The sequence below is a fragment of the Pongo abelii genome, chromosome 12 (genome assembly GCF_028885655.2).
Source record: "Pongo abelii isolate AG06213 chromosome 12, NHGRI_mPonAbe1-v2.0_pri, whole genome shotgun sequence".
Taxonomy (NCBI): domain Eukaryota; kingdom Metazoa; phylum Chordata; class Mammalia; order Primates; family Hominidae; genus Pongo; species Pongo abelii.
Genome location: NC_071997.2, coordinates 127,699,304 through 127,718,032, shown reverse-complemented (window position 1 = coordinate 127,718,032; position 18,729 = coordinate 127,699,304). Strand labels below are relative to the sequence as shown.

Below are 18,729 nucleotides of genomic sequence, written 5' to 3'. Positions count from 1 at the left end.
TATTCTCATCAACAGTGCCTAAGCATTCCAATTTCTTCACTTCTTCAACAACACTTCTTATTTTCTGGGGATTTGTTGTTGTTGTTGCTGTTGTTAATAGTAGCCATGCTAATGAGTGTGAGATGGTATCTCCTAGTTTTGATTTTTATTTCCTAATGTTTAGTGATGTTGGGCATCTTTTCATGTGCTCATTTATAAGCCTTTTATGTACCTTCTTTGGAGAAATATCTATTCAACTTCTTTGCCCATTTTTACTTGGGTTGTTTTGTTGTTAATTTCAGGAATGCTCTGTATATTCTGGATATTAATCCCTTATCAGATATACAATTTGTCAGTGTTTTCTCCCGTTTTTGTTCAGTTGCCTTTTTACTTTGTGAATAGGGTTTTGATAATGGCTCTTTAAGTTATTTTTCATTAAGTCCTATTTGTTTCCTTGTTGTCACTGTTGTCTATGCATTTGCTGTCATATCAAAAAAAAGATGGCCAGATCTAATGTCATGAAGCTTTTTTTCTATGTGTTCTTCTGAAAGTTTTGTAGTTTTAGGTCTTTATAGTTTACAGTTTATGTCTTTGATCCATTTTGAGTTAATTGTTATATATGGCTTTTGAATGTGGATACCCAGCACAGGTTTTGGAAGAGACTGTCCTTTCTGCAATGAATAGTCTTTTCCCCCTTGTCAAGAATCATTTGACCATGAATGCAAGTGTGTATTTATGTGCTGTCTATTCTATTCCACTGGTCTATGTGTCTGTCTTTGTGCCAGCAGCATACTGTTTTGATTACTGTAGTTTTGTAGAAATTTTGAAATCAGAACATGAGTCCTCTAGCATTGTTTTTCTTTTTCAAGATTTAGGATCCCTTGAGAGACCCCATAAATTTTAGATAGATTTTTTTTTTTATTTCTTCAAGAAACATTACTGGGATTTTGGTAAGAGTTGCACTGAGTAGTATTGACGTATTAACATGAAGTCTTCCAAACATGAACATGGGATGTCTTTCTATTTTATTGTGTCTTCTTTGATATTTTTAGCAGTGTTTTGTAGTTTTTATTGTGCAAGTTTTCATCTTCTTGGTTAAGTTAGTTGCTAAGTATTTTATTCATTTGGTGCTATCACAAATACCATGGTTTTCTTAATTTTCTTTCTGTGTTGTTTATTGTTAGGGTATAAAAATGGCATTGATTATTGTGTGTTGAATGTTTACCTTGCTACTTTGCTGAATTCACTTATTGGTTGCAGGATTTCTTTTTGTTTGCAGAATCTTTAGTATTTTTTACAAAAGATCATACTATTTAAAAACAGATAATTTTACGTCCTTTTTTTGAATCTGGATGACCTGTATTTCTTTTTACTTAATTGCTCTGGCTAAGACTTCCAGTTCTATGTTAAACAGAAATGGTGAGAGTGGACTTTTTTGCCTTGTCTTTCATCATTGAGTATGATGTTCAATGTGGGCTTTTTATGTATGACTTTTATTATGCTGAGGTAGTTTTGTCCTATTCCTGCTTTATTGAGTGTTCTTATCATAAGAGTGTGTTGAATTTTGTCATATACTTTTTCTGCATCTATGGAGATGATCATGTTTGTCTTTTCCCTGTCATTCCATTAATGTGATGTATTACATAGACTGGTTTTGCATTTCTTGCTTTTCAGGAATAGATTCCACTTGGTTATGGTGTACAGTCATTTTAATATTCTGCTGAATGTGGCATACTAGTATTTTGATGAGAATTCTGGGATCAGTGTTTATAAGCAATATTTGTTTCTAGTTTGTTTGTTTGTTTTGGTTTGTGTGTGTGTGTGTGTGTTATTTTCTGGCTTTGGTATCAGAGTAATGCTGGTCTGATAGGATGAGTTAGAGAATGTTCCCCTCCACTTCAATTTCCAGAAAAGTTTGAGAAGGATTGGCAAAATTTCTTCTTTAAATGTTTGGTAGAATTGACCAGTTGATCCAACAATTCCAGGGCTATTCTTTACTGGGAAATTTTTGGTTGCTCAATTCAATCTCCTTATTAGTTATATTTCTATACAGATTTTATGTTTCTTTGTAATTTAGTCTTGGTAGGTTTTATGTTCCTACGAATTTGTCCATTTTATCCAGGTTAACCAAATTGTTAGTATATAATTGTTTATAGTGCTCTCTTATACTACTTTTTCTTTCTGAAGAATTAGTAGTAATGCCCCCACTTTCATTTCTGTTTTTAACAATATGAGCCTTTTTTTCTTTTTTTCTTAATAAGTTTAGCAAAATATTTGTCAATTTTATTGATCTTTTTGGATACCACTGTTTGGTTTCATTTATTTTCTCTATTGTCTTTTTTATTCTTTAATTTATTTATTTCTGCTGTAATGTTTATTATTTCCATCCTTCTGCTAGCATTGAGGTTAGTTAGTTCTCAGTTTTTGAGTTCCTTAATTTGTGAAGTTATGTTGTATATTTGAGATCCTCCTCCTTTTTTAAGGTAAGCATTTTGAGCTATAAATGTCCTCCTTTACTACTGCTTTTGCTGTGTGCCATAAGCTTTGGTATGTTATGTTTTCATTTTCACTTATTTCTAAGTATTTTCTAATTTCTTTGTAATTTTTTTAATCCATTGGTTATTTAGGAATGTGTTAATTTCCAAAAATTTGTGAAATTTCGTCTTCCTTATTATTAATCTCTAACTTCACCACATTGTATTCACAGTGGATACTTTGTATGATATCTATCCTTTAAAAAATATTAAGAGTTAGCTTGTGACCTAACATGTGGTCTATCATTGAAAATATTCCATGTACACTTGAGAATAATATATATTCTTTTGGTGTTGGATAGAATGTTCTGTAAATGTCTTAAAGATCTAGCTGCTTTATTGTGTTGTTCTAGACCTCTGTTTCCTTATTTATTTAATGTCAGGTTGTTCTCTATTGAACATTATTATTCATTGTTAAAAGCCTCCAACTACCATTGTATACCCATATACACTTCCCTTCAAAGTCATTTTTTGCTTCATGTATTTTGATGGTCTGCTATTAGTTATTAGTGTTCTTAAGTGTGTACATGTATTTAGTTTTTGGTTTTTCTTTGTTCTAGAGAGAGAAGGGGTCTCACTCTGTCACCCAGGCTGAAGTGCAGTGACGTGATCATAGCTCACTGCAGCCTTGAACTTCCTGGGCCCAAGCGATCCTCCTGACTCAGACTCCCAAGTAGCTGGGACTACAGGCATGCACCACCATGCATGGCTAATTTAAATGTTTATAATTGTTACATCTTGCTGCATTGAAACTTTTGTTGACATATAATATTCTTCTGTATCTCTTTAATCTTTTCTCATTTAAAGTCTATTTTATCTGGTACTAGTATAGTCATTTTGCTCTTTTTTGTTAATACTTTATGAAATACCTCTTCCATCCTTACATTTTTTTTAGCCTGCTGTATCCTTGGGTATAATTCAGATCTCTTGCAGATATTATGCTAAGTGAAATTAGGTAGACAGAAAAGGGCAAATACTTTATAATTCCACTTTTAGGAAATACCTAGAGTCATCAGATTCATAAAGGCTGAAAGTAGAATGGTGATTGTCAGGCTCTAGGAAGAAGTGAGAGTAGGAATCATTTTTTAAAGGCTACAGAGTCTCAGCTGGGAAAAATATAAAAAGCTTGGGATGGATGGTGAGGGTGACTGCATAACAACGTGAATGTACTTTATTCCAATAAACTGTATACCTAAAAATGATTAAAATGGTAAATTTATGTTATGTATATTTTACCACAATAAAAATAATATTTTTCTCCCCAAAAAATATCTAAATATTAGTGATATGTTTACAAATCTCTTTCAACATGTTATTGAGACTGTCTTGCTCCTTGGGACTGTGAAAACGTGTCTCAGCCTCCAATTCCTGGCACTGAAGAAGTCCTCATTACCCCCCTCGCCCCAGAGCTCAGCAAACTCCCATGGAGAGCAGCTCACTTGTTGATGTAAATGTGTGATCTCATCTGTTCTTCAACATCTTTTTTCTTAAAAAAAAAAAAATACTTTTATTTTAAGTTGAGGGGTACGCCTGCAGGTTTGTTATATAGGTAAACTCTGTCACAGGGGTTTGATATGCAGATTATTTTGTCACCCAGACACTAAGCCTCGTACTCAATCCTTCATCCAAAGTCTTCCTAAGCGCGGTAGATCTTTCTTAAGATTTTCAGAAGGCAATTGCAGTACACAGAGGTGAAAGGGGACAGAAAGTTACATCACAGCATTTAAATCAAAAAACCAATTGTGTGTTAGGCACTCTGACTCTTTACGGCCCTTTCTGGCCACATCACTGGCACAGATTTCTCTCTCTTCGGCCCTGCCCACATGCAGAGGGGCTCCCCTTCTTCCTGTCAAATTCTCGCTCTTCTCCTCTTCCCTTTCAGGACAAAACCCAACAAATTGTTATTCTTGCCTCTGCGTCTAATCTCTTCTGCCTGCATCTGTGCCTGTCAGGACCTCTGCACACAGCAGCTCGAAGTGGACTCACCAAGGTGTGTGATCAACCAGAAAGGTGTTAGTGTCATCACATTGTCTATACAAATTTATATATCAATTATTATTAGTGTCACAGGGGACACAAACTCTCATATAAAAATGATAATGTAAAAATTATTAATATTGGCTTTTGAATGTGGAGGAACATATTTAGATGTAGGTATGTTTTGTCTTTAAATATTGTCAACATTTCTATCAAACAAATTAATCCATACTACTAAAACTTGACTGTGGGAAAATAAAAAAACATTTTGATTTCTACCTGTTGCTTTCTTGTGCAGAACTTTACCTCACCCTACAATATATTCTAAAGATCTGCAGCCTTGCCTGTTAAATTGTGTGATAAAGGTTTCTTCCCAGCTTAAGCTTGAAGAAAGAGGACAGCGGTGGTAGCGCCTTATTAGAGCTGGCAACCAGGGTTAGGAGGTAACCCAGTTCCTACACATTTGTGGGTACTTACCATTTTGCATATGGGCTTAGGAGTTTCCCCGGGGAAAAGTAATGATGTCTGTTCTAAGGTTGCCAGAACAAAATTCGACAAACTGAGTGGTTTAAAACAACATCAGTGTATCCTTTCCCAGTTCTGGATGCCAGAAGTCCGACATCAAGGTGTGGCCAGGGCCATGCTCTCCCAAAGCCCCTGAGGGAAGATTTTTCCTACCTCTTAGGTTCATGGAGCCCTGGGTGTTTCTTGTCTCTTGGCAGCATCACTCCAATCGATCCCAGTCTCTGTCTTCACACGGCCTTCCAGGTGTCTCTGTGTATATCTGTCTCTTCTCTTCTTACAAGGACACTGGTCACTGTAGTTTAAGGGCCCACCCTATTCCATTATGATGTCATCTTAACTAGTTATATTTGCAGTGGCCCTATGTCTAAATAAGGTCACATTCTGACCTACTGGGAGTTAGAACATATCATTTTGGGGGGACACAATTCAATCCATAACAGTATCCATAGCTATAGGCTTCTCATATAAAGACATGCCCAGAAGACTGGAGTGTCAAACCAGGGAAAAAAGGCAAGGCTGGAATAAGAGGCCAACCCTGTGAATCACACTCTAAGATAGTCCCTGTGCTAGAGAAGAGTGTGAGCTATGTCTGCTCATTCAGAGAAATAGGTACCCAAATTCATTTTAAGCTGCATATTCTGCTAGGAGTAGAAATCTCTCCTTACAAAAAAGAAAAAAAATAAAGAAAAAGAAAAGAATAATAAAGTTAGTGGTGGCATGTCAAGAAAGAGATGGAGCCCAGCAATGGTGTGGCTTTCTGACACCAAAGCTCCCCAGGCAGCCAAGTGACATTAAGGCAAAGGCTGGGTGAGAGGCAACCTCTGGGCACATCTGCAGGGTTCCCAGGGCTGGGTGAGGGGCAACCTCTGGGCACATCTGCAGGGTTCCCAGGGCTGGGTGAGGGGCACCTCTGGGCACATCTGCAGGGTTCAGGTGAGCTGGTTTTGCCACCAGCCAAGAACAGGACTGCTTAGTGAGTCATGAAGGCAGTCATAGATGTCACTCCGTAAAATGCAGTTTCCAGCAACCCAACAAGAGAAAGAGGTGTGTAGTGGTTCAGATGTTAATGGAAATTAAATACATTTGCAAACAGAGGCTGAAAAAGTTTCAAATACTCAGTTTTCTTGAGTACCTGAATTTAAAATTTCTTCTAATACTTCTCAGTATCTTTTAATATAAAAGAAAGGAAATAATGAATCAGATCAACTAATGAATATAACTTGCCAGCACACATAATTTTCTAGGATGATAATAATAAGTTAATATTGTGTTTTAAAGTTGATAAGTAACTTTGACGTATGCTGTCTCACTGATTTTTGGAAGTAGAAAAGGCAAAAATGATCACCACCCATGTGTATTTTGTAATAGGTAGTGTTTGTTAAATATGAAATAGAAGACACTTCTATAAGCATTTTACATGCATTAATTCATTTAATCATCACAGTACTTTTATGAGGTGGATATTATGTTTACTTTTTATCATCATGATCATTCTTATCAAACATAAGAGCAAATCAAAGGACAGAGATGGTAAGTATTTGCCCAAGATCACACATCTGGACAGGTATTCTTATTCAGAGCAGTATCCTGCCCAGCCAATGAGAGCACCTGTTCAGAGAGGAGAACTGACCCATAGCGGCCCCAACTTGCACAGGCTTCTCCTCATTCCACTAGAAAGCCTGTGCAATTACGTACGCAAGACTTGAAAAGCTTGAGCTTATAAAATTAACACATGTAAGTATATAAGATATTGTTCACCAAGTGTGCAAAAACAAAACCGTACTAACTTGCAAGCACTTAGGATAGCATGGAATAGATAGTAAGCACTAGTCAATATAGTTACATGTGCATATAACACAAATGCCATAATAGATACATGTCTCAAGAACTATGCTCTGATAATAGATATAAAATTAATTCATAGTGTTGTAATGGCTGCACCATAATTTACTCAATAACTGTCACTAATAAGTAGGCATCTTGTTTTGGGCCAGTAGAAACAGTGTTGTAGGTTACATCACTTGACTTCACTCAGACATGTCAGCATTTTTGTTTTATTGTAACTCTGTGGGATTGCTGAGAAAAAGATAAGGCTTCTTTTTAACAGCTTCTAGCAGATTTCATTCAAAAAAAAAAAAAATAGCAGTTTACTACCTCACACCAGCCACACATAAAAAGAGTGCCCCTTTTCCAGACCATACCCAGCACTGAATGTGTTTGATATTTTTAATTTTTGCATCTATTACATAATAAAAAGATATCTCATTATCTGATATGAGATATTTTGAGCACATTTTAAATATGGATTGGTAATTCTTATTTCTCATGTGAATTGAATTTTATAACCTAAGCTTATATATATATATATATATATATATATATATATATATACACAAACATTAGTTTGATTTTCTTTTGTTAAGCAATTTGTGGAAAGTTGCTTCAAATTTAAGATTATAAGAATGATGTTTTAATACTTCTTAGATTAGGAAAGATTAAGGTAAATAATTGAATAATGTTAAATATCTTTGTACAATCTTAATTGTGTCTATATTTTTGTGCTTTTCTGTATTGTTATAAACACATGGTAAAATATATTAACTCACTGCTTCTCAATTAAATCTCCATATCAATTATTTGGGTATTTTGTTACATTGCATATGTTAATCTGGGAGTGTTTTAGCCCGTTTTATGTTGCTATAATAGAATACCTGAAATTGAGTAATTGAGTAAGGACGAAATATTTCTTACAGGTCTGGAGGTGGGAAAGTCCAAGATCGAAGCCTGGCAGGTGTGATGTTTGGGGAGGGCCTAGGCTCTGCTTCCAAGAAGATGCCTTGTCATCCCTCTTCCTTTGGACTCTTCCAACTCATTAGAATCAAGTATGCTCACAATGTTTGTTTTACATTACAAACTCCAGAGCACATACATTACCTCTCATTCACCCAAAGAAGAGCTCAGAACTGTGGAGAAAGTATATGGTGTTGCCCACAAATCCCTCCTGGTATTTTTTTTTTTTTTTTTTTTTTTGAGATGGAGTCTTGCTCTGTCACCCAGGCTGGAGTGCAGTGGCGCCATCTTGGCTCACCACAAGCTCCACCTCCCGGGTTCACACCATTCTCCTGCCTCAACCTCTCAAGTAGCTGGGATTACAGGTGCCCGCCACCATGCCCGGCTAACCTTTTTTAAAATATTTTTAGTAGAGACGGGGTTTCACCATGTTAGCCAAGATGGTCTCCATCTCCTGACCTCCTGATCTGCCCACCTTGGCCTCCCAAAGTGCTGGGATTACAGGCGTGAGCCACCACTCCCAACCATCCCTCCTGGTTTTAAGCACTGTGAAGGCCAGCCTTCCTCATCCATATTTGCATCGAGTCTTTCCAGGTTGCTCCACAATCTACCTGCCCTGTGCCACTCAACTTCAGGGATTTGCGTGGCATCTGATTGGATAAAATAATTTCAGTTCAAATATAAAGTTGGCAATAAAAGACCCATGTGGCATAGCTTTTTTCACGAGAGTTTCTGTCAAGCCAAATATTTGACTTAGTTATTATACCTGGCACATTGTTCTAAGGGATCGTGTTTCATGTAAGAATATATTTGCATTTACTTGGTGTTTACTAAGGTCTTCTGGTGTGGAAAAGAACAGACATGTCTAAGGGAGTGCAGAAGCCCAGTTGTGGTAGTCACTTGTAGGACTTCTGTGAGAGAACTCTTCACAGAGGTGAAAAACCCAGGTAAACTGAGCCTGGTTTAGCTGAAGAGCCTATGGGTTGAGGCAGGGGTTGTTTCTGGGGCTAGAGTCAGAGCAGTTACTGGAGCCCATTCTAGCAGAGTTACTCTAAATGTGGAGACCAGAGCCTCGTGCATCAGTTAAAAGAGTTGTTTTGCCAATTTGTGCCATATGAGGAGGTCCAGTTTAACCTGCTGGGAGCTCCTCTTACAAAGCACATCAAAAAGCCAAGAAGGTCATCCTCCTTTTCTCTTCAATGCAACTGCAGAATTGCCAAGACCTGAGTCGCAGGCAGGTGCCTCGGCAGGGGCCTCAGAGCAGATGCAGGCTCCAGGGTGACCAGTGTGGAGGGTGTCGTGCCCATCAGAGCTGAACTGGCTGAAGCACAGCAAGCAGAACATTGTTTTTTATGTGGCAAAAATGATCTCTATGGACATGTCCAAACAGGATCAGTAAGTGGTAGATGGGGGTGACAAAACTGGTCTGTCATATCCCTTCCAGATTAGTGCTCTTTCTTTGGAAACAGGTTTGCATCAAGCAGTTTCTGGGTCTTTACCTGGAGGGGCTGCCAGGTGAGAGCTGAAGAGATGTTAAGGCAGGCAAGCATTGCCCCACCTGGGCACTTTTCATTGACGGCTTCCCAAGCATCACCCTAAGCCACAAAAACGACAGTTAACAAAATAGTTTCACTTCACAAAGAAAACTCTTTGTCTCTTTGTTTTTCCTTTGTTGTTATGGCACAACTTACTAAAGGGAGGTGGCCCTTGTCCTTAGCATGACACACTAGTTTGTTAGCAGTGGACTCTTCACAGAAGGTGGAGTCTGTGAGTTTAGGCATGGGCAACTCTCCCACCTCCACATCAGCCGTTACCATCACGTTATCAACGTGGGCTGCAGCTTCCCCCTCCTGGATCCTGCAGGACAACAAGCACGCCTCTCCTCTCCCAGAGGTGGGGCCCATGTCCCTCAGGGAGAGTTGCTCTTCCACTTGTGCCAATGAGTTGGTGACCCGAAGTGAAGACTCAATAAACCTAAAACAGCTGTCTCGCACGCAGTGGTGTAGGCTCTGAGAGGTGCACTTGGCTTTGACCCAGTCCTCTGTGGCCCAGTGTCTGTGTGTCTCTGAGAGCTGTCCTAGCCCACCAGTGGACTCATCCTAAAACAGAGCAGATTTCTGTCTATTCTGTCCTCTGCTGGGAATGCCCACAGAACATTCTGGGAAATGTCTTAAACAAATGCGCACATCATAGACTTTTAAATTGGAATCTTTTTTGTTCTTTTTTTTTTTTTTTTTTTTTACTTTTTATGTGTTCTATTTTTTTTTCTAGTTTGCAAAAGCACTATATTTGTTTTAAGTAAAAATGTAAAGGGCTGTGGAAGACTCTCCTCGTTGCCTTCCCTGCAGTCTTCCCCTCCCTCCACCCTCGTTTCCCCACTGCCAAGTTCTGCTTCCCACGGCAGACTCTGCAAAAATCCATCCTCATTTTCTCAGCCTTTCTTGGACAGAGTGGTTTGAAAGCTGAAAGGAATACTGCTGAGGGGTTTTTGGCTTTTGTCAAAGCCTTGAGAGGGAGAAAGAGAAAGACAAGCAGAGAAAGAGAGTGAGAGCGCCCTCTCTGCTTTTGGACATCATTACATAGGATGGTGTATTAGGATTCTCCAAAGAAATAGGACCAATAGGATACATAGCTATATAAGAGGAGATTTATTATGGAAATTGATTCCTATGATTATAGAAGCTAAGAAACCCCACAATCTGTTATCTGCAACCTAGGGAACCATGAAAGTTGGTGGTGTAGTTCCCTCTGCCTCTGAAAATAGGAAAGGAAGGTGTAAGTCTTAGAATCTAAAGGCTAGAGAACCAGATGCTCCAATGTCCAAAGGCAGGAAAACATGGATATCGGAGCTCAACCAGAGAGAGCAAATTCACCCTTCCTTTCCTTTTGGTTAGATTTGGGACGTCAACAGATTGGATGATGCCCAGCTGCTTTGGCGAGGGTGATTTTATTCAGTCTACTGACTCACTGCTAACCTCTTTCTGAAGCACTCTCACAGACACAACCTTAAATTATGTTTTACCAAATACTTGGGCATTCCTTAGACCACTCAACCTGACACATGCTATTAACCATCACAGATGGGATGTCTGGAGAGGGTGGTTACTTTGAAACCACGAGAATTGTGAGGGAACAACATGATGATGAAAATCAACAGGCAGAAAAGGTCAGAACAAAATTCTTTGGAGTTAATCATTTTGTTAGGGTTAAGCTATTTCTATTTAGGTAATCTGCTGCATGCAACTGAAAGCATTCTAATTGATGCATGGGTTCACTGTAACTAATGACATATTGCAAAGATTTAAAAAAAGAAAAGGTAAAAAAAAAACCTCTACCCAAACCCCCAATCCTATTTCTTTAAGAATGCTGATCTTATTTCCTGCTATATAGAATTCAATAGTTGTCTCTATTTTCCTTCGAACATATATATCCATATATACATGATTATATGGATTTGTCTCACTTGTTCTTATGAAACAGTACTATTCTATACACATTATTCTGAAATTTGCTTTCTCAGTTTATATGGCTATGCCTTAAGGTCAACAAATACAGAGATAATCAATTTTAAATACCTGCATACAATTCCATCCTACAAATTTAATAGAGATGAACACGTCTTCAAGCATTTCCCCAGTGACAGACAGTAAGGTTGCTATAGGTTAGGCCTCTGCAAATATTGCTGTAACAAATATTGTTATGCAGATATCCTTATATCCAATAATATATATAGGAGTGTTTCCCGAGAATGGTATTGCAGAATCAAAAGCGTGCATTTTCAATTTTAATAGTTACTGACTTTAAGGAGACAATACTCAACAAAATGAACATCATCATATTCCTGGATTATATAGATATGTTTGTGAGTACCAAGGGCAGAATTAATCTCTTCCTTATATTATTTTCACTGTCTCCTTGCAAACGTTAGCATATAATAACTATTACAATGACTATACCTATTGCTATTAGTCATCATCTTTTATTACCTTTTTTGAATCAACCACCAAAATGTTTATTTTCAAAATTTACAATAACCTTATTAGTAGCTCTACATTTTAAAATGTCCAATGTCACACAGCTAGTAAGAAGTAAACCCAACATTTCAGACCAATTCTCTCCAGTGTCAGTGCTCACTCTTCCTTGATGATCTGTCTGTGCTCATATGCAAATGAAACACTATGGATATGAAGCTATCATTTTCCCCTCCCTTAAGAAAGGCCACCTCCCACACCAAATACTAAAGATAGATTAATGTCTTAAGAGGAATGGACTAAAAACTGAAAGAAATGTAGTTTAGCATAATGAAAGAACATTGGATTCAAAAATAGGAATCAAACTTTAATTCCAGGCTCATAAGCAAGTAGTTATTGAAAACTGCCAATCTTCCCTTTCATATACATGTGTAATTATATACATACAGAAATGTACATAATTACTTCCTTATTTGGAAAATGTAATGTAATTTGGAAAATGTACATAATTATACTTTTCTGACAACCTCCTGAGGTTGCTATGAGAAAAAATTGAGATAACACATTTAGAAGTACATTGTAAATTATAGTGCCAAATTAAAAGAAGATATATTACTTCTGTTATTCTCTCAAATTAATTTAATTTTAAATTTCGTACACAGAAATATCTTCCAAACAAATTATCGGATATATTAATATGATACTGTTGAGCTATCATGTTATTGTGTTATTATATATATTGGTTTCCAATCAATCACAACTCTCTTACTCCAAATTTCTCTCAAAATAATTTTCTCATTGAACTTCCTAGAAGTATTTCAGAGGGATATATTGGACTCTGTCCACAGCAACACTGTTTCATAGAATGCAATAGTGAATCCTACCTGGCCATTTATTAAAACAATCTTCTGAAATGAAATTCAGTGAAGGCATTTTCTGAAGGACTAGACTAGTAATATCAAAGTATACAAAATTTTAGTGAATTGGCCTGATGCAAGAACAACATAAATACTTGGAAGCACAGAATAAGTCATCTCCTGTGCATAGAAGTAATGTAGATTAATGTATTTCAGAAAATATATATTTACCTTCTTCAATGTGACAGAGACAGACAATATTCTATGAGATTAACTCTTTCAGCCAAATATTTGGTGAAAGGATAGGTGGAAGGCAGTTTTGGAATCATCCTAAATCTCAATGTTCTTATTTGAATTATATGATAAAATGGCTACTTCAATCTGGTGGAAAGGATTAGTAAAAGATGATATGTTTTTATTATTATTATTTTGGCTGCTGTCACAGAACAGCTATTTAGCAAATAGTATCCTTATTCTCTTATTCACAGAACAGCTATTTAGCAAATAGGATCCTTATTCTCTTATTCCCTCTATGTAATGTGCAACTTATAAATCATTATGTACTACTTGTTATTATCAGCATGATATGCTTACAATCTATAATCTAGGAAAGCATTATAAGACCTTGAACACCATGTTTTTATCAGATGGAAGTTGTGAACAAATTTTCTCTGTTTAATATTTTATTTTTGACTTAGAAAGGAAAATTATTAGCTTCACTTTAAAATTAAATGAAAGAACTGAGAAGCCCAGCAATAACAGACTTAGGTAATGAAATAAGATGAAAAATCTTACATTTAACTCCAGTGTCCTTGTATTGATTAAATATTACAATATTTGATATAGAAGATTCAACATTAAAAACTATAAGCCTTTTAAAAGAATTAGCTGCTAAGATAGCCAGATGTATTGATTTTTGTTTATTTGCTTTTTCCAAGAGGTTTCAATGGTTTCTTCTGGTTTTTTTTATTTTTTTATTTTTTTTTGGAGATGGAGTCTCAGTCTGTTGCCCAGGCTGGAGTGCAGTGGCACAATCTCGGCTCACTGCAACCTCCACCTCCCAAGTTCAAGCGATTCTCCTGCCTCAGCCTCGCAAGTAGCTGGGACTACAGGCACACGCCACCATGCCCAGCTAATTTGTGTATTTTTAGTAGAGATGGGGTTTCACCATATTGGCCAGGCTGGTCTCGAACTCCTGACCTCGTGATCCACCAGCCTTGGCTTCTCAAAGTGCTGTAATTACAGGGGTGAGCCACCACTCTCGGCCTTAATGGTTTATTCTTATTTACCACATTGAGTATTGTGCTTTCCCGTGAATAGCGATCAAAACAGCTTGATTTGCATACTTTCAAAGCTACCTGGATTAAACTAATATGATTTTAATTTACTAACAATTTAAATTCTTCTATGTGAAATAAACTTTTTAAAAAACAAATACAAAGGACAAAGAGTTGAAAGCAGTCAGCTGGCCGTGGTGACCATGCAAGTCTCACCCTCCACACTTCTCCAGATGCCCACTTGCCTAAACACCACTTCTTCCCCATGTTCCTCACCTCTATACTCTTTCTCTCACAGATGCTAAAAACCTTAAGAAGTTTGTCCAAAGTTGATACTACATCTTTGCAGCCCTGGGTTAGATATTGACAAAATTAAATTAAATATGTTTTGATTTATAAATGATTATAGATGACTGAAAGAATCAAAATTTTTTTTTAGTTAAATTATTCCTTTTGAAGAAGTTCATGCTAAACCTTTTAATACTAGGCTTGCAAAACAGATAAAAGAATAAGTATCTCCATAGATTGCCTAAGATAGAATGACCAGGTCATGTTTCTGTGTGAGTTTCATACAACATCCTGAAAGCTCTTAAGTTTTTATTTCCTGTGATTGAAATGATCAGCACTTGATAAAGGAAACACACTTTGAGTCTAATGGTGCTGATATTGCTCTTCCTGGAGTTAACTATAAAAGCAGACCACTAAGAAGCCACAGACTGAAACTTACCCTCAATAAAAAAATAACAATAAAAGCAACAAAAATTAAACTTTCTTCAAGAGCCCTGGAAATCTTTTTAAAAATACTGAAATGGAGCAACTGGGGCACCAGAGATTACTTTGGAAGTCTCCTGCCCCCTTTTTTATTTATTTTTACTTTTATGGAACTTTGTATCCTTCCTTGTTCTTCCAATTACGTAGCAATAAATTAAAATGTTCCCCTTGTTTAAAATGTAATCAGATTGTAACTGACTGATATAAGCATACCTACATTTCTGTTTTCACTGTATTTTACAAATAACAATAAAGATATCCTTGAAGTTAGAAATCAAGAAACTATTTTGCTCTTAAATTTGTAAGATTACTGATTGCAAAGTTTTTTTGTTTGTTTCTTGAGACAGTCTCTCTCTGTCTCCCAGCCTGGAGTACAGTGGCATGATCTCCGCTCACTGCAACCTCCGCCTCCTGGATTCAAGTGATTCTATCACCTTAGCCTTCCTAGCAGCTGTGATTACAGGCACCCGCCAACACGCTCAGCTAATTTTTGTGTTTTTAGTAGAGACAGAGTTTCACCATGTTGACAAGGCTGGTCTCGAACCCCTAGCCTCAAGTGATCCAACTGCCTCGGCCTCCCAAAGTGCTGGGATTATAGGCATGAGCCACCACACCCAGCAAAAGTTTTGAATCATAGCTTACTTTCCGTTTAATAGCTGTTTCTAATAATTTGATGGTACTTATGTAAAAAAAAAGAGAATTAACTTTCCTTTCACTAATTTGATTCTTTCAACAGAGATTATTATGATTTATAATTGGCATAACTTCAAATGGAAACCCAGTGCTTCTCCCTTTTCCATTTTTGAAGGAAAGACCGTTGCCTTTGGTTTCACACAGTGACACACCTGTGTCTACTACCTGTCATCATCATGGCTCTGTGAATTAGGGATGGCAAAGTCCTCCACATTTGAATTGATGAGACGGAGGTGCAGATGATTTGCACAGGGCTAAGTAGCTAATTAGCAATAGTGATGGGATGAAAACTAAGCATAGTGCTTTCATTGTGTTCATGATTTCCCTACTCGGAAGCCCATTATGCTTTGGCTTCTCAGAGGTTACAGCAGCTCTGGTGTGAGGGAGATACCTGTTTGCTAGCAAAACAAATATTCATTGTAATAACATAATAAATAGTAAAATAATTTTCACATTTTACAGTGTGGGCATTGATTTGAAATGTAAGAATACCTAAATAAAACAAAATAACACTTTCATTGCATTAAAAGTAGCATGCATGGATAGGATTGATTACTATAAATATGATCAAATTTAGTATTTGACACAGAAATGAAGACAGCAAGTTTAAACTTCCAGAGGATTAATCAGAGCAGTGTTCAGATGGAGGTAGAGCTGGTGAGTGCTTGAGTAGAGGGATTCCGTAAAAAGGCTCAGCCAGCTCCTCTGTCCGAAGTCTTACGCAGTTCCTTCTGATAACACACTTAACACATAATTATGCAGACCTCCTGAAAGACTCCACAACCTGAAAAAGTCACAAAGCTACTGGAAGACAAACTCAGGATCACAAACATGATTTGTAATGTAATATATATTTTAACCATGCTTATTTAACTTAGACCAATAATATAAGGTAGCTTTATGTGAATCGGCATGATTTCTTATTTGATTTTGCTTAAGTGTATAAAAAGATCACTACTCAAATTGAGAAGATTTTTATTCTTTACTATTATTTCAAATAATGATTCAGAATTATTCTTCAATTTATAGGTCAGAAATCTTCCCTGTAGTTATCTGGTTATCTGTAACCTGTAAACCATATGACTACTTCCTAAACGATGTCATGGATTTTTTTTTCTTTTTTTTTTTTTTTACATTTGGCTTGGAAGATCTTTTTTTCTTTTTCCATAGTCTGTGTTCAGGCATTTCTAAAATGAAGATGTTTGAACATTTTTAAAATGTATATCTTATACTCTTCCTAAAGGGCTTCTTGACTATCAAACAATGCAATAGTGCTTAAGACAATGCATGTGAAATACTGAGACATTTTCCTCCTTGCTGGATACATGTACTTTCCATGTTTTCAGTGCATCATAGCAGTGTTTACTGAGTGCTTGTTAAGTGAAAGGCACTCTAGGAGCTGTGGGAGAATACAGTGATACACCAGGGAAAATTCCTGTCCTCAAAGAGCTCTCACTTGACATGAAAATTCCATGAGTGCTATTCTGTAAATTGACGTGCAAGCTTAGAAGAGGAAGAGATGACTTTCTGGCTCTGGTGACCTGTGAAGTCTTCATCAAGGAAGAAACATTTAAATTAGGAATGGAAATGTTTCAAGTCCTACACTAAGAGGTGACAGCGAAGTGTCTTAATCATGTTATACTCTCTGTACTTAGCACAATGTCTTGCAATGTAACACATACTGAACAATTATTTCTGAAATGAGTGAAAGAATGAATAAGTGAATAAACATAAAAGTGTGTATTGAAAAAAGAGGAAGTAAAAGAGCTCAAAAGGATTCTGGTTTCCTAAAGCATTGGTATCTTCACTGTCGCCTAAAAAGCAAAATAATTTATAAAATGAAACAACTATATGCTACATGGACTCTGACTTTTGTATGTACTTTTCGTGATTTTTTTTTTCAGTGAGTCAAAAAGGATTAAAACTTATCTTCCATTCTTAAAAATTTTCAGTGACAAAGAGTTTTCCTACTCAGAGAACTGAAATCATAGTGTGATACTTTCATTCATTCATTGTTTAGCACGTAATAACTAATTAGCCGGCACTAGCTTTGTCTCTGGTTATATAATATACAGATTAAACACAGCTGCTTACTTCTTAGAGCTTGAGTCTAGTAGGGGAGACAGACAAACACAACCAAAGCATAACAATTATGACAGTAGCAAAACTTAGTCCTAGACACTGTGGAAAAATAAAATGAAAGAAAAACTGCACAATCCTTGGAAATAATAGAAAAAGTTTTTAAGAAGTGTAAAATGTACAGAGATTCAAATTATAAGTAGATATTAAATTGTTAAAAGTCAATAAAGGGAATTCTAAGCAGAAAGGCTATTATGTACGAAGTCTCAGTTATAACAGAGTAAAGGAACTGAAGACAGGATGGGGAGTTTAGGAAGATGGCATTAGGGAAAATGAGGTTTTGTGAATCATGTTATCCTCAGCAATTCTGCTCGAAATTGAAAGTGAAATAAAACTTCATAATAATAACATTAAGTATATATTGTTTTGCTTTAAAGCAGAAATTATTAGATTTTTAGTAAAGATCCAGATAGTAAATATTTTAGGCTTTCCTGCTCACCTATGATCTGAATTGCATTTCTTCTTTATCATTTTATTGCTGTTTGTATGTTTTACAACCCTTTAAAACAAGAAAACCATCTTACTTCCCAGAAAAAACAGGCTAAGAGCCGATTTGGTTTGCAGAAAGCAGGGTTGTGAGTCCTTCTTTAGAGGATCATAGCTATATGATGTTTCTAAAATGCTGGGGTTTTCGCTACGTGTTTCTAGCCCTTGCCTCCCTCCCTCCTTTCTCTCCCTCCATCCTTTCCTGCCCCTTGGTCTTGGAACATACACTGTTCCTCACGCCATATGTGATCATTGCTTTGCCTGAGCTATTACAACTAATGACCCTCATATTTTCTCCTTGTTTATACATTCGAGCATACTTAATTTTTATATAAATACTTTTGGCAAAAGTAACAATGTTCATCTTGATACTTTGTGATTTAACTCCCCAAATCATGAGGAGGCCCTGGAAATTCTCTGTTGCCTTCTACGATGCTGTCCCCATCTTCCTGGTTTCATTTTTGCCCTAAGGAAGGTGCTTGGCCAATTTCTATCTTCCATTGCTCCTCTGTCAGCAGGATACCTAATCTCATAAATCCAATGAACACGTCTTTGTATTCCCCAATTTTTTGCAGTCCTTCCCGCTTTCTCAAGTGTTAGCTTATGACTAAATAAATGAGTGACAGAAGTTGTTAACCATATAAGCTTGGGATTCTTACAGATCCCCAATATTACCTTTTAGTTACGTGACATGAATAAGTTGCTAAATCTTTTCTGGCCTCCACGATCC

General features: G+C 36.7%; 2 long non-coding RNA genes across 20 annotated transcripts in view; one reads left to right on the top strand and one right to left on the bottom strand.

Annotated features, from left to right (window-relative positions):
- Positions 1-5,349, bottom strand: part of LOC129057771 (uncharacterized) — a 78,675-nt gene extending 73,326 nt beyond the window's left edge. For 18 of the 19 annotated variants that reach the window (XR_010136375.1, XR_010136378.1, XR_008522534.1 and 15 more), the window contains exon 1: positions 5,169-5,349. This is a non-coding gene — a long non-coding RNA (uncharacterized LOC129057771). The remainder of the gene's footprint in view (positions 1-5,168) is intronic. The other variant, XR_010136374.1, reaches the window with a different exon arrangement.
- Positions 5,350-5,494: 145 nt separating this feature from the next.
- On the top strand, positions 5,495-8,515 carry LOC129057773 (uncharacterized). Its single transcript, XR_008522543.1, has 3 exons — positions 5,495-5,624; positions 7,769-7,897; positions 8,216-8,515. It is a non-coding gene; the product is annotated as an uncharacterized LOC129057773 (long non-coding RNA).
- Positions 8,516-18,729: the final 10,214 nt, after the last annotated feature.